This window comes from Octopus sinensis, linkage group LG2 (assembly GCF_006345805.1).
Source record: "Octopus sinensis linkage group LG2, ASM634580v1, whole genome shotgun sequence".
Lineage (NCBI taxonomy): Eukaryota > Metazoa > Mollusca > Cephalopoda > Octopoda > Octopodidae > Octopus > Octopus sinensis.
In genome coordinates, this window is record NC_042998.1 from 134,965,499 (window position 1) to 134,981,630 (window position 16,132).

The 16,132-nt window shown below is 34.3% G+C and overlaps 1 protein-coding gene across 2 annotated transcripts in view; it reads left to right on the top strand.

The window, feature by feature from the left end:
- LOC115230435 (carnitine O-palmitoyltransferase 1, liver isoform) overlaps nt 1-16,132 on the top strand; it is a 98,092-nt gene that overhangs the window by 18,112 nt on the left and 63,848 nt on the right. Inside the window, exon 1 of one of the 2 annotated variants that reach the window (XM_036499503.1) lies at nt 11,365-11,496. The exons of the other annotated variant lie outside the window; for it this stretch is intronic. The gene's annotated coding sequence lies outside the window, so the exon portion shown is untranslated. Of the gene's footprint in view, nt 1-11,364; nt 11,497-16,132 lie in introns of those variants that run through there. 2 annotated transcript variants of the gene reach the window in all.

Consider the following 16,132-nt stretch of genomic DNA (forward strand, 5'->3'; position numbering starts at 1 on the left):
AAATACATATCTAAACATACACTCGTACATAGGTTCATACACATAATGCATTTACATATGTCACCACACACTGATATATAGTCAACATAGTTTTATGACAACTATAGAGACAAAAAAGTTACAAAGCTATATATATAAAATATGTAAATAAAACAATAAAACACAATTTTATTGGAGAAAAGAAAGAAAAAGAAAAAACAAGAAAAGAAGTAGATATATAAGTATATCTAGTCACACACTTTTAACAAAAAAAAAAGAAACAAAAAATAATAAAACCATAATAGCATTTATAAATCTGTATGTATGGACATTCATACATACACACACATATAAATATATATACACATACTTTTTATCTCTTATTATAAAAGGCAGATTTTATCTGCCTCCCAAACCGTTTGTTTATTATACAAATCTACAATATAGAATTTCTTCAATTAGAATTTACCTATCATTTTTATGAGTAGAATACGTTGGGTTGTGGCAGGTACAGTTTTTCCAATTTCACCTCCAATTAAGCAAAAATTCGAGAAAACTCAATATTTTTAGATTTCCCTCTTTCATTTAAACTGCTTCACTCCTACCATTACCACCAAACTTTCTGCTACTTTCTCTTTGCAACTCTGCAATCATGCTATCACCCTAATTTCTCCTACTTTCTTTTTGCAAGTGTACCTTAAACCACTACTCAAAAAAAAATACACAGCAAACAGAAACAAATAAATACATAACGATTTACTCCTCACACAATTTCTTCAATTAGAGTTTACCTATGATTTTTCCAAGTACTTCCATTCGGTCATGGCATACAAAATTTCTTTCAATTTGACCCCCCAATTAAGAAAAAATTCGAGAAAACTCAATATTTTACCATTTCACTCTTTCACTTCAAAGCCTTTACTCTGCCTATTACTCCCACTTCCTCTTTACACACATAGACACGCAAAAATAAAATTGTAAGCTTACGTGTGTGTGTGTGTGTGTGTGTGTGTGTGTGCTTGTGTGTGTGTCAGTGTGTGTGTGTGTGTGTGTGTGTGTGTGCTTGTGTGTGTGTCAGTGTGTGTGTGTGTGTGTGTGTGTGAGACAGTGATGAGCCATTCAGACTGCTCATCCTTTTTGCTAGAAGAAGATCCCCTATAGTCTTATATGCTACACTACTGGTTTTCAATTCATATTAATCAAATTAATATTCAATTTTTCACCCTTATTATGTGTGTGTGTGTATTAGCAATTCGTATACAATTGCATCAATGACTTGAACTTGAATAAGTGGTTTCACATAAATGGGGATATATTAAACAGGTTTGTTGTTATTATTATTACTGTTTGACTATTGTAATCACGTTTGTTGGTTCCTCACCAAGGAAACGTTGTTGTGTTGCATTTGTTAAATAATTGTAAACCGTAACCCTCCCCATTTCGGAGAAGGGGCTTTGGTTATTGTTTAAAAATTGAATTGTGTCCCTGTTTGGGGAAATTGACAATATTTCACCGTCTTTACGGAAGCATTTTTGTTAAAATGCCTTCGATAGAAGAAACTCCAAAAATTCTATATAGATGTACATGTTATGTGTACACATATATATATACACATATATACATGCAGAATATATCTACCCATACACACGCACACATACACACACACACACACACACACACACATAGGGGCAGGTGTGGCTGTGTGATAACAAACTACGTTCGAAGATACTGTACTTGATATGGGCGGTAGTGCCTTGCCGGTCTATGGCCTACCTTTAACAAACCAGGAAGGCACAAACACTCTGTCTTCACATTTGCTGCGTGAGACATGTTTTAATGTTGATGAGCTTGCCGAGTACATAGCCGACAATGAGCCAAAGCTCCTTCCAGAACACAAGTTCGCTTACAACTCCGTTGTTAATTCAGTCCGGGCCAAAACTGGGAGGATTTTTTTCCTGGACGCTCCTGGGGGCACTGGGAAAACTTTTGTCAACAAATTAATATTGGCTGAGATTAGGCGAACACAAGGCATTGCCCTAGCTGTGGAATCATCTAGAATTGCGGCTACTTTGTTGTCAGGCGGCAGGACAGCTCACTCCACTTTCAAGCTTCCGCTTCACTTAGCGAAGACTGAGACACCAACTTGCAACATCAGTAACAGCTCCGATCAGGCAGAAGTCTTCAGACGATGCAAGCTTATCGTTTGGGATGAATGCATGATGGCCCACAGACATGCTCTTGAGGCACTAGATCTCTCAGAGACATCAAACACTCTTCAGCTGCCATGGGAGGCATAACACTTCTTCTTTCAGGGGACTTCCGACAAACACTTCCCGTTATTCCCAAAGGGACTACAGCTGATGCAGTAAGTGCCTGTCTTAAGTCATCCACATTATGGCCACTGGTGAAGACTCTCAACTTCACACCAATATGCGTGCTCATATGTGACTTAATATCACATCAGCAGCATTTCCTCACACCCTCCTTGCACTTGGCGAAGGCAAAATACCAGGGGATGGAAATGGTATTATTGCCATCGATTCCATTTATACCATTGTTAAAACGCCTTCTGATCTCAGAGATGCAGTGTTCCCAGATCTACAAGCTAATTATCAGAGTATGGATTGGATTGGCCAAAGGGCTATTCTGGCCCCGAGGAATAAAACTGTTCACCATATTAATGATGAAATGCTAAAACTCATTCCTGGGGAAGTCTATGTATATAAGTTTATTGATCCAATAGAGGTACTCAATTCCTTTGAGCACCCCCGGACTACCACCACACATTCTCAAACTTAAAGTTGGTGCCCCTATAATGCTCATCAGAAATTTGGTTCCCCCAAAACAATGCAATGGTACACGTTTGATCAATAAGTCCTTATCTCCCAAAGTAAACTTATATCAGTATTTGCCTGAATAATCATCATAATTCAGTGCAATCATTAACAGTACTTTCAAGCAATTCAGCCCCGAGCATCGCCGGGCAATTCTGCTAGTTGTACATAAACTGCAACATAGGTATTTAGTCCTTTAGCATTTAAATCGGCCACATTTGGCCCATATATTCTACAGGTTTTATGTTCAAACTGGCTAGATCCTACTTTTCATACTTATCCTACAATGTCATTCTAAAAATATACAATCATATCATTGAAATCTCTAAGCTGTAAGATAATGCATGAGAATTCAAAATAATGTGAATAAATAAACATCACATTTGAGGAAAAAATAATTTAAGTGCTAAAGAGTTAGTTTAGAGGCATGTGCATATATATAAACACACTGAAGAGACATACTCAAAGATCATAATTGTTTTGTTTTCATAACCAAACAATATTTTTTAGAAATACTATAAACTAAATTGTATTTAGTAAGTGAGGATGTAATTTACAAAGATTGGTGTTTGATTAAACATAACTAAAATGTATAAACATTTACACACAAAAAAATGTTTAGTTATATAGATTTATGCTATATATTATACTCACATATTTATATACACAAGAAAATATATACCCACATATGCATTCATTTCATTTTATTTTATCATGTATGTGCATTTATGAAAATAAACAATGGTATTTTCAGTTATAGTGTGCATGCATGAACATAAAGTTAGATGGTGCACATACATATACACACAGAGAGAGGATACACATACTACACACATACATATATACATACATACACACCACATGCACATGCACACAAATACACATATGTACATGTACTTATTCACACACAATTTTAGATATGATTTGTTGAGATTCCTGTTCATCCTGATGAGGGGGTCATTGCTGAGATGCAATTTAACTCGTAATTGAACTGCGACAGTGTACTTCCGAAATGGCTATAGATGTGTTTGACTTGATTGTGTGGAACTCTCTTATGCTTCTGAACTCCAACCTACCTTGGTTTTTATGAAATGAACTTTTTTGACATATTTTTATTTGAGGGGAGTAAGAAAATTTTTTTAGTCGATTGATATTTTATTTTATTTAGATTTTTAGTCGCATGACACATTTTAGAAATTTTAATTGATTGTATATACCTTCTTGATAAGTCGTTCTATATATTTGTATTTTTATTTGCATATATATTTTTTACCTTCTGTGTTTTTTATATATGTATTCTTTATATGTTGAAGGCCATGGTAATATTTAAATATGACCAAATGTATGGAAGTGTGGTGTTATATAAAGTCAATGACTCGAATTTGATGTTTGTTCTCTAATCAATGCTTTTTATCTCTGTCTCAATTACAGAATTCTTTTATCTCTGTCTCAATTATAAGACTTCTTTTTTGCAGTCTTATAAACCCTTTGGTCTCCATAAAAAGAGGCACAAATCATTTCTTGTTGTGTATATATATATATATATATATATATATATATATGTATGTATAAAGAATATGAGGAGTTTAGTTCACTGGTGGTCTAAATGAATAGGTATGCTGTGTAAGTGCTATAATCGGTCATCCATTAGGTTCCAAGTTCACTACTGAAGGTGGAGCTAGAGATCCATAGTAGGCTTCTGAGTTAGCAGGTATATATTAGAGTAAAAGGACAATAAAAATCAAGGCAGGACGAATATCTCAAGTCATTTAGAGTATTCAATTAGAGTAGCTGAAATTGAAATAATTAATTAATTAATCAGTTAGTTAATTACTCCAATAATTAATACATTAACATCCAAAAATTTAACTAATTAATTAATTACTTCAATTTCACCTACTCTAATTAAATATTCGAAATGACTTGAGATACTCATCCTGCCTTGGTTTTTGTTGTCCTTTATATATGATGGGCTTTATACATATATGTCCTTAATATATATATATATGATAGGCTTCTTTAAGTTTCCAAAAACGAAATCCACTCTCAAGAGTTTGATTGGCCTGAGGCTTTAGTAGAAGATACTTGCATAAGGTGCCATGCAGTGGGATTGAACTCAAAACAATGTGGTCGGTAAGGAAGCTTTTTACTGCACAGCTATGCCTGTGCCTGTGATAAGAAATACTTACCCAAGGTGCCATGATATAATGGGATCAAACCTGAGACCTTGCGATTACATAGGAAGCTGCTTAGCTATTTGCTTGTGCCTGCATTCAATGCAATATTTCATTTCTGTCATTGATCACTGACTTTTTTTTTTATTTTACATTTCTGTCACAGATGTAATTGATAGCTATTGTTATTATTTTCCTGGGAATTGTATTATCATTATGTGACATACTCATTACTCATATATCTGTGAGCGCTTGTGTGTGTATCTGTGTGTGATAGCTTCTTGGGTCAAGATTGAAATATTAGTTGCTTCCAGGTTGTTGTCCAGTGTGATAAGGAGAAAGATGAACTAACTTATACAAATTGGTTAAGAGATAGATAGATAGAGAGAGGGGGGGGGGCAGATTTAAGTAGTATCGTGATTTACGTGTCAGTAGAGATATGTCATCAAAACTGCTGCAGATTTGGATATGGATTGATCCGCACTTTACATCCGCCGGAGTTTGGTAAAAATAGATGACAGCAAGAATTGTAAAGTGGTAAATGTGGTTGGGGTTGTAGATCAAATACTGTTTAATTTTGTCTTTCTGAGTCTAAATTCTATCGGGGTGGCAGAATGACTGCTTTTTTCCTTGAGATCAATAAAAGAAGTACCAGTCATATTCTGGGGCCAGTTCAATCAACCACACTCCTTGTGCCAGTTGAACAAATCAGTAATTGATGCTTCAATTTTCCTATAAGCTATGCATGTGAGAATATGTGCACAATCTTACTTCTGGAGAAACATTTGGTTTATTAGCAAGACTATCAACAACCTACTGGAAAGCAATAGATATGGCAAGCTTATTTGTTGATGCTATCTAAAATACACCTCATGGAATTCTTTAGCTGACATCAGAATGTTAACTCTTCTTATACGAGTGCCAGTGTTTTATAGAATGTTCACATTATTTGTAACACTGTATGTACACATTACCTATGTGTAGCATTTGATGTTGTTGTTTTTTATAGCTGCCTTGATTTAGATAGATATAAAAGATTGCTTTAGCAACCAATGTAAATAAAAAGTTGTGCTATGACAATATCTTTAGAGTGTATTTGTCTTCTATAACATCCTCCTCACCTGCTCCTTGACTATGTATCTCAATTATTATTTCATAAGACAGGTTTGAAATACTTTATTTCAGATCAATATACAACATGGCCCTCAGCTAATAAGATGCACAGTATGATGAGAAAGTAAAAGATCTCTGGGTCATGCCTGCTCATTCAACTATATACCACTGACCTGCTTAATCAGTTCTGATCTGGTGCATGTATTACTACATAGAATTGATTGTTGATCTTGTTGAGTCTCAGGCCTGACTTGATCGACCAGACATGTAATCAAAGATGTTCCAATCATGACCATCTCTTTTGATCTTTAGGCATACACTATACCTAAAGCCTTCAGTCTTCCTCATATGGGACAATCTCTCTGTAGTTGATGGCATGACAAAATACACATAAGACATGTACCACACCAAAGTTTTCTTCTTTTTTATTTTTTTGTTCCTGTATATACAAAAAGATATTGACAGACAACCCATGCAACTCATGTCATCATAAAAAAGAAAATACACACAAGTGTGTGTGTGTGTGCATGCATGCACATGTAGGTATGGTTAAACTCTCACCGTTATACATCATTTATTTAATTACTTCCTAGTTAAGCTGCTTGAGTTCAATATATAACATCCTGCCAGATAAACTGTCAATACAGTCAAACAACTTTCAATAAATAGCAGCCATACTCTACTGTCTTAAAAACAAAAACATTGAGCAATATGGACTACAGACTCTCTTCTACCCTGTATCAGTTCTTATTTGGAATTACTGCTCACCTAAGTGGTCCACATCTCACTTGTATGTTCTAGTTTTGGTATTGCTTCCATGATTGCATGCCCTTCCTATCCAACCACTTAATAATGTGTATTGAGTACATTTTATCATTCCCCCAAAACTAAAGAGGTTGCTTCTTGCATGGCTAGCTAAAGAGTTTCCTTCTTGCATGGCTAGCTAAAGAGTTTTTACTCAGAGTTCAGTTTTTATTCAGAGTTATTGTTTTATTAGATGGTCAACCTTTGATGTGTCTTGCAAAGTCCTTGTCTTGACCATATGTCTATTGATTTAGAGGATATCAATATTAATATTTATACTAAACTGTATTATAGATCTATTTCAGCTGATTTTACCAATTAGTTTCACACAAAAATTAGGGGACAACCTAAGACTGCTTGTCAGAAAGACTGATATGAAAAATACTTATACCAGCCCTTTTGATGAGCACTATCTTAAGTTCTCCCTAACTTGTGGGCAAAAAATGCTTGGTAAAATCAGCTGAAATGGATCTGTAATACTGTATAATATACAAGTGCTTGTTTTTCCTAACATATGGATTCTTAGATAACTCTCTCTTTATATACACACACACACACACACACATATATATATATATATATATATATATATATATATATATATATATATATATAATATATATATACATATATTTATATGAGAAGAAAAAGAAAATGAAGATTGAGAAGTTAATAATTGTTTATTATTAACAGCAAATTAATCATCATCCCTTACAGCTGTTTCAATTAATATTGAGTAAATATTAAATTTATATGACCTGAGCATAATATCTTCAGAGGTAAAAAGCTATACTCTTGGATGTTTTATGTGTTTATGGATTCATTATAATAGACTGAATAATACTGTTCATGATTTGTATTGGCTCTGGTAGGATGTGGTGGTGAAACCTGCTCTATTCTTCCACCACAACTTTCTCTCACTCTTTCTTCTTGTTTCTGTTGTACTTGTATTTCAAAGCGCCAGCCTTGTTGCTCTCTGTGTCATGCTGAATCTCCCCGAGAACTACATTAAGGGTACACATGTCTGTGGAGTGCTCAGCCACTTGCGTATTAATTTTATGAGCAGGCTGTTCCGTTGATCAGATCAACTGGAACCCTCATCATCATAACCAACAGAGTGCCACGACATATATATATATATATATATATAATATATATATAATTAATAAAAAACATGGAGAAAAAAATAACAACATAAGGATGTGGTACATGCAAAGTATTAATAATATGATATATATATATATATTTCCAATGGGCTTTTGCACTGTTTTCTAATGTTATTTATGTTGTTTAGGTATCACCTGCTATAATAGAGACTTTAAAATATCCCTAAACTGAAGGTATTTTTTTATTTAATGACTTCAGTTTCTTTATTTTAAATATTAGGGATTAAAATGAAATATTTTAGGTTGTTTTGGTTAATAAATTATTTGATGTCCCCCATAAAGTGTGCTATCTGAGCTTTGTTATCAGCTCGTCATCATTATCACCATCATCATACATTGACTATGAGTTGCACTTACATTGGGTACATTGATGGCCACACCACATATCCTGTTCTATCAAGTGTCCTAAGTTCATCAGCGGTCATTGTATGATTGTCCTTCATATTATTCAAATGACATTCCATTTATGGCTCCAATGCAAATACCTAAAAGCACTATAACAAAACAAAATGCTAGAAAGGTCTAGTGATCGGTTCTTCATTACACAACTTGTTCTGTACCATTTTTTATGTCAAAACTTATCCAGTCATGCAAAGCAAAAATTATCTCTTTACAAAAAGGTATAACATTAATCAATCAGTCATCAGATCTGAAATGCCTAATTTGTTATTCTCAAATCAAAGTCCTTAAGTTCATCAAATACGATGCACAGATCTTGGTTTTGATAATATAATCTTTCTTGTAGCTGCATCACTGCACTTACAATCCATGATGGGAATTATCATTAATGATGTTCATAGGATATCATATGATCTTATTATTACATTTTAGTATTAATACTGCTTCCATCACTATTAAGTATCCTTAGTTAGTGTCATGCATGTAATTACTTGCATATTTATGTCCCAATGGCTCTGAAGATGTTCTTAGTTCTTGTATAGAGGAATTGTAGTAGTAGCCCTGAATATCCATATTCTGCAGATGGAAATGTTTTTAGCTTTCATCGAATATTCCTACTTCACTGTTGTAAGATTATCCAATGTAGTCTATCCAAAGTCATAACACAAGATAATATTTTAGGTATCATGAAATCATAGTTACTGCTAATATTGGACATCTGGATTGAAATACATCTTATTCACCATGAACATCATTATAAATCTGTAATACATTTAATTATCTCTCCAGAGTTATCTTCCTCTATTTATCATAGATGTGTTGGTGTTGTTGTTGCTTAGCTTTAGGTCAGCAAACCTATGCTCAAATGTAGTCCAACATTGACAATCCTATTTATAACCAGTGTATCTAGAAACACATAATCCAGTATATCCTCCTCTTGTTAGGATCTTCAGGAAGCACTTTGAGAATGATTTGGTTACTGTTTGTAGCAGATAGAGTGATTATGCAGAGGTCCCCTCACTGATTTTTCCATGTGTTGGAAGTTAGGAAGTTGATTCTATATAATAAAGATAAGTTTCTGGCTAGTGGGTTTAAGAATCTGAGTTCAATCCCAGTTGTAGCCACATCACTTCACTTGAAGTGCTAACACCTTGAGAAAGACATAAGCTATTCATCTCCTTACAACCAGTGTACATGGGTACAAATTCCCAACTCAATGCTTGTGAGTCTTGAGCAGGGGCTTTTGTTGGGTAGCACTTTAAAATAATTATTTCTTACATTGTTACAAAGCAACATGTTTTGATGTATTCACGACAAATTGTTTCATAACTTAAAAACATGTAAATAATTTATGTTATCTCTCTCTATATAAACGGCAGTTTGTCTGTGTGTGTTTCTGTGTGTCTGTTTGGTTGTACCCCCACTCTGACCACGGCTTTCAACCGATTCTGTGAAACTTGACACACACATAACCCAATGTCATAATTCAAAACTAACGCAGCGAAAATTTTGAAAAGTTCCCCCAGTTCTGAAAAAAATTGATAAATTTGACATGGGGTCGAGAATCAGAAACACAAACCACAGACTGTCTAGGGGACGCAACTCGGCGTCATTTTTGACAGCACGAGTTCAGCTACTGTTTAAATAATGAATAACAAACCGCAACTTGACACATCTGTAAAGTATTTGATAACGAATGATGTGTGTGTGTGTGTGTGTTTGTGTGTGTTGACCAGAAAATACAGCGTCCTTGCTACCATATTTCGTAACGAGTGACGTGTTGAGCGAAAATATAACGTCTTTGCTTACTTTGTAACGAATGACATTTTTAACGCAAATAACGTTTCTTGACTTTCATATTTTTAAGAAAATCTTTATATATAAAAGACAAGTTGTGTGTCTGTCTCCTACGATTTAGATTCCTAACTACTCCCACATTTTGCGGTGCAGTTTAACCAAAACAGGGTATCTTATAGTCGTGATTCATATCGATCCCTTCTGGGTATTAGCGCGCGTCTACGATGAGTCTACGATTTAAAAAAAAATTTACCATCATTTTTTCCATTTTAATGCATTTTATTCGCTATTATATAAGGGAAGTAACTCTCTAAAAATGTTTATGATGAGTCAACGATTTTTAAAAAAATTTACCATAATTTTTTTTCCATTTTTAATGCATTTTATTCTTTTTTTTTGGCTATAACTCTCTAAAAATGCTTATATAGTTATTTCCCTTACAAACCCGAGCAACGCCTGGCGATACTGCTAGTTATATTTAAATGCAAAAACTCCTTCAAAATAATGCAGAATTGAAGTTACATCCTCAGGTGAAAGAAAGTCATTGTTAAATACTAAATTCAATGATACATTAAGGAGCTTTTTTTATGAGTACTATTTGATTACTTGAATCCATATATTATGACCTAAATTTATATATATATAATATATATAATGGCCTTCCATACAGTTTCCATCTACCAAATTCACTCATAAGACATTGGTTGGTCCAGGGCTATAATAGAATGCACTTACATAAGATGCCACTCAGTGACATTGAACCCCCAACCATGTGGTTGCAAACCAAACTCCTTAACTACACAGCCATGCCTTGTCTATAATCATAAAGAAAATTACATATTTGGTGGTTGAGTTAGTGCTTTAAGGTCAGAAAATGCTGAAAACATTTGTTCTTTCTCCAGGGTAGATCACATAACCATTATTATTCTATATATATATATATATATATATATATATATATATATATATGAAAATAATAAAAAATATAAATCTCTCCTTCAATATTCATCATGTTTAGGTGTTATATTGTTCAAAGGTCAAAACGGTATTTAGATAACTGAGAAAGCTTTTTTATATTACTTAATCACTTGCCAACTATTCAGTAAAGGTAAAAATTGTTTCGTTGTTGTCAAGTCCTACCAGGTCAAAATCTATAACACATCTTATCAAATTTGAGATTTGGCTTAGCATATATATATTGCTGCTACTTAAAGATTTTTTTCCTCAAAGGTAAATACTGTATATTTTTACATTTTTCTTATATTATTTTCCCCAAATTACATGTACTAACAATATTAGCAAACTAACTTCACTTATTCGCAATTTCATGTCTGTTGTTAATTCTGCTTATGAGGTGGTAAGCTGGCAGAATCATTATTGTGCCGGACAAAATGTTTAGCAGTATTTATTCTGTCTACATGTTCTGAGGTTGACTTTGCCTTTCATCCTTTTTGGGGTTGATAAAATAAGTACCAGTTGAGAATGGGGGCTAATGTAATTGACTAGTCCTATCCCTATTAGTTCTGTGTATAAATCTTATTTAAATTTTTCTTTTTATCATAGGTTTATGGTATATGAAGCTCATTTTTACATTTTATTTAGTGTTTTTTTTTTCTAGTGTACAATGTTATAACTAAAAATGTCTTTCTTTGTGACATCAACCATATCATTATAGGCCAGTTGTTCTCAACATTTTTTGACTCGGTACCACTTTTCATTGGACAGTGTTTTAACAAATATCCTTACTCTGTTCTGCAAAAAAAAAAAAAAATGAAAATTAAAGGAAGAATCATTTTACACCATGTTACATATTTTCTTGTGGTTAGTATATTACACTTACAATTTCAAGATTGCAGTTTTAATTCCCAAAGTGGGCAGTGCAATGTGTTCTTCAGCAAAACACTTCATGTTGCTCCAGTCTTCTCAGTAACCCTGTGACAAACTGATGTTCCATTCAAAGGGGATGTTGTGATGTTGGTTGCTTATACACTATGGAAACTGGGCAACCAACCCTATGAGTTGCAGGACTTGAGACAGTACTTACATTTTTACATATTTTTTTATTGTATCCTACTCACCTGTGTTGCTTTTTAGATATTTGAGTGGACTAGAGCCCCAATGGTGCTACAGTTTTATGGAAATTATTAAAGAAAGCAAAAAGTTACATAACGAATCCATTTTGAACCTTGGTGATTCATCAGTCATGTTTCTTTCAGCTCACTGATAACATAATGTTACTCTAGTCCCTCTGCCAAAGTCTCCCACCCCACCCCAGTGTGTATATAAGTATTGTACCAGAATTAGATATTGTATTTCTAAGAAAAAAAAAGAATGACTATTTTAAACATTCAGTAGCCCCTATATTACCCCTTGATATCTGTTGCTCTCCAGAGGAAGGGGGAACACTACTAAGTTTAAGAACCACAGTTATATGTTTATTAATCAGTCTCTTAATTTATCTTTGTTATCTACTGAGAATATAAGAGCTTATGTTGTTGTTGTTCAACCCAAGATTAATCCTTACTGAGTAGACCTGATCAAAGATGTTCCAACCATGGCCAATGTTTTCTTTTTAAAGGCAATAGGATATGGTTCAGAGAGATTGACTGTTAGTTTTAGCAAGTTTCCCTCTTTGGCTTCTGACAGTTTATGTTCTCCTAAAATGGTAAATACATCAATACATTCATCAGCTGCTCTATATAACGGTTTCTTAGTAATATTAACCTAATTGTTTGATTACTATATCATCTTATGAAAACCTTAGCTCAGTTCATAATTTTACAGTTTATATATTTTTTTATTATTTAAATTGAGTTCCAAATAAAATAAATTTTAATATCTATATCATTTTTATCACATTCTTTTCAATTCCTAATATATGTAAGATTTTCTAATTTAATCTTTTTACATGTTAGTCATTGGAGGAGGGGCAATCACCCATTGCCTTTCCAAATACTCCCAGATGGACATATCTGATACTCAGCTTGAAAATCTGGAAGCAAAACTTGGGCCAAGAGGGACTTGGGGTCTGAATGCTTTGGACAGAGCCAATTCCACAAGGACCAGTTGGTGGTGTTAAATTTGGTGGGCATGTTAGAATTATGCCCCTAAATATCTATGTTGCTAGGCTTAATTACATTACAAACAAAATATGCATTTTGTTTATTGTGAAATGGTTCAGTATACTTTTTATCGTTACTTGTTTCAATTATTGGACTGTTGCCAAATTGACTTATTTTTAAGTTTGGTATTTAATCTATCAATCTCTTTTGCTGAACCACTAAGATATGAGGATGTAAACAAGCTAAGATATGAGGATGTCAAGCCATGATAGACACACACATACACACAAACACACACACACACACACAACACACAAGTACATACATACACACATGCATGCGCACACACAAACACGTGCATGCATGCACACACACACACACACACACACACACACACACAACACACAGAGGCTTCTTCACACTTTCTGCTTAACAAATTCACTCACAAGGTTTTGTTCAGCCCAGAGAAAGAGTAGAAAATATCCACCCAAGCTACTGCATAGTGGAACTGAAACCAAAATCACATGGCTGCAAAGTGCAAACCAAGCTTCTTAATCACACAGTCATGTCATCATGTCTGCACTTTGATAAATGACTAAAATCAACCCAGGCGAAATTCAAACTGAAAACATAAAGGAAAGCTATTAAGAAAATATTAAAGCTTCCTTTACTTAATTATATCTAATCCAACAGTAAAAATTAATAGCTATAACTACTGTTGAAATTACAAATGACTTGCTCTTTATTTTAATTCTTGATTTTCTATTAACATATAACTGATATTTTTTAAATAAAATTTGAAGAGAGAATGTATGTGTATGAGAGAGAGAGAGAGAGAGAGAGAGAGAGAGAGAGAGAGAGAGAGAGAGAGAGTGTGTGTGATAGAGATGGAATGTGAGGGAGAAAGATTAGAACTATACATTTCTCTAACATCATGAGGAATAGCCTGCTGCACAACTTCCAGACAAATGTAGGTGATTTATCTGTAAATTTAAATCACAGTTATAAAATGTGTCAACTAAAAGTACGTTTTCTCATTTATTTGGATATAAAAAATAAAACTAAAAAATATGATATTTTTGACAATTGTCAGGTAAACTGACAAACCAACTTGCACATTGACAAGCACTGTGGTTTCTAGAGGGAATTTTAAATACAAGCATGTAAAACATGTAAGAAAGTACCTCAAGGAAGTGCTTTGCATACTAAATACATACACATATGGTAAGGTCTCACATATATAATGAACTGAGTTGAAAAACTTTGATTAAATAAGATTATCCATGCAATTAGTAGACTAGAAAAAAAAAAGCAAAAAGTAATCATGGAAGATAACCCTGGTAAAATCAGCTAACTGAAATTTTTGGAAAACATAAACATGGGTGTGTAGTTAAGAAGCTCACTTTGCAACCTCGATATAAGATAAAAGAATTTAGATGAGAGTTATTCTGATGTTTAAAACCAACCAGCAAATACAGACATGTTCCAGTCTTATGAGATCTCCTTATCAAAGCATATTCTATTCAGTTGGGAAGCTTTAGAAATGATCACTATTTATAGAAACAGTGAGAACATAGTGTGTCTGGTTATGGTTATCAACAATATGACTCAGGGAAAAGTTCTGTACATAAGAAAGGGTTTCACAAACAGGATCATTTTGACAGCGTTATAGCACTTTACCCTCTCCAGACCAGTGCAATGTACTGTCTATTAAAACCTCAGCAACTATAGAGTACCATTGGGCCTCTAGACTTGTGTGGACCCTGCTTCCCTGTCAACTGCCCAGTGAGCTCATGCCTTAAGATGGCACTCTTTTACTGTTACTTGTTTCAGTCATTTGACTGTGGCCATGCTGGAGCATCGCCTTTAGTCGAGCAAATCGACCCCAGAACTTATTCTTTGTAAGCCTAGTACTTATTCTATCGGTCTCTTTTGCCAAACCACTAATTTACAGGAATGTAAGCACACCAGCATCGGTTGTCAAGCTATGTCGGGGGGGACAAACAGACACAAATATACATATACATATATACAATGGGCTTGTTTCAGTTTCCGTTTACCAAATCCACTCACAAGGTCTTGGTTGGCCCGAGGCTATAATAGAAGACATTTGCCCAAGGTGCTACGCAGTGGCACTGAACCCAGAACCACATGGATGGTAAGCAAGCTACTTACCACACAGCCATTCCTGCGTCTGCTTACATATTTCACTGGTTTCTCTTGTTTGTTGCTTTTAAGTTTTTTAACCCTTGCAGATGAATTTAGTACTGACCGTCTGTGCTGTGTACTGGTATTAGGCTGTTCAGTAACTACATTTTTCACACAAGAAATTTTACAGTGTATTTACAGATTCTTTTCAGTGTAGTATATTTGAAAACAGTGCTGTACAGAGAGAGACATCACACTGCTCACACACACAGTACCACTTCCTGTCTGCAAGGGGATAAACAGATCTTGAAACAGGTTTTTGGTACTTGTTGCAAATATAATCTCAATTAATCAGAGACCTTACCTTATGTGTATTTAGTAGGTACACTATTCCCTTGAGCTACTTTCCCTTACTGTGTTCCTTGGAAAATCTTCAAACAATCCTTTAATTTTGGCCATCAGCTCAGCCTTACTTGAGAAAGACACCAACCACTCTGTCTGCAACACCATGTGCCACATGTAGTAACCCATGAAATGACAATTGGTGAGATTAGGAGGCCAAAAATTGGGGCTGGTGAAGTGATAGAAATTCTCCAACAATCATTTCTGATTGTTCCAGAGTTATGGCAAGGAGCCAAATCCTCCTTCCATACATA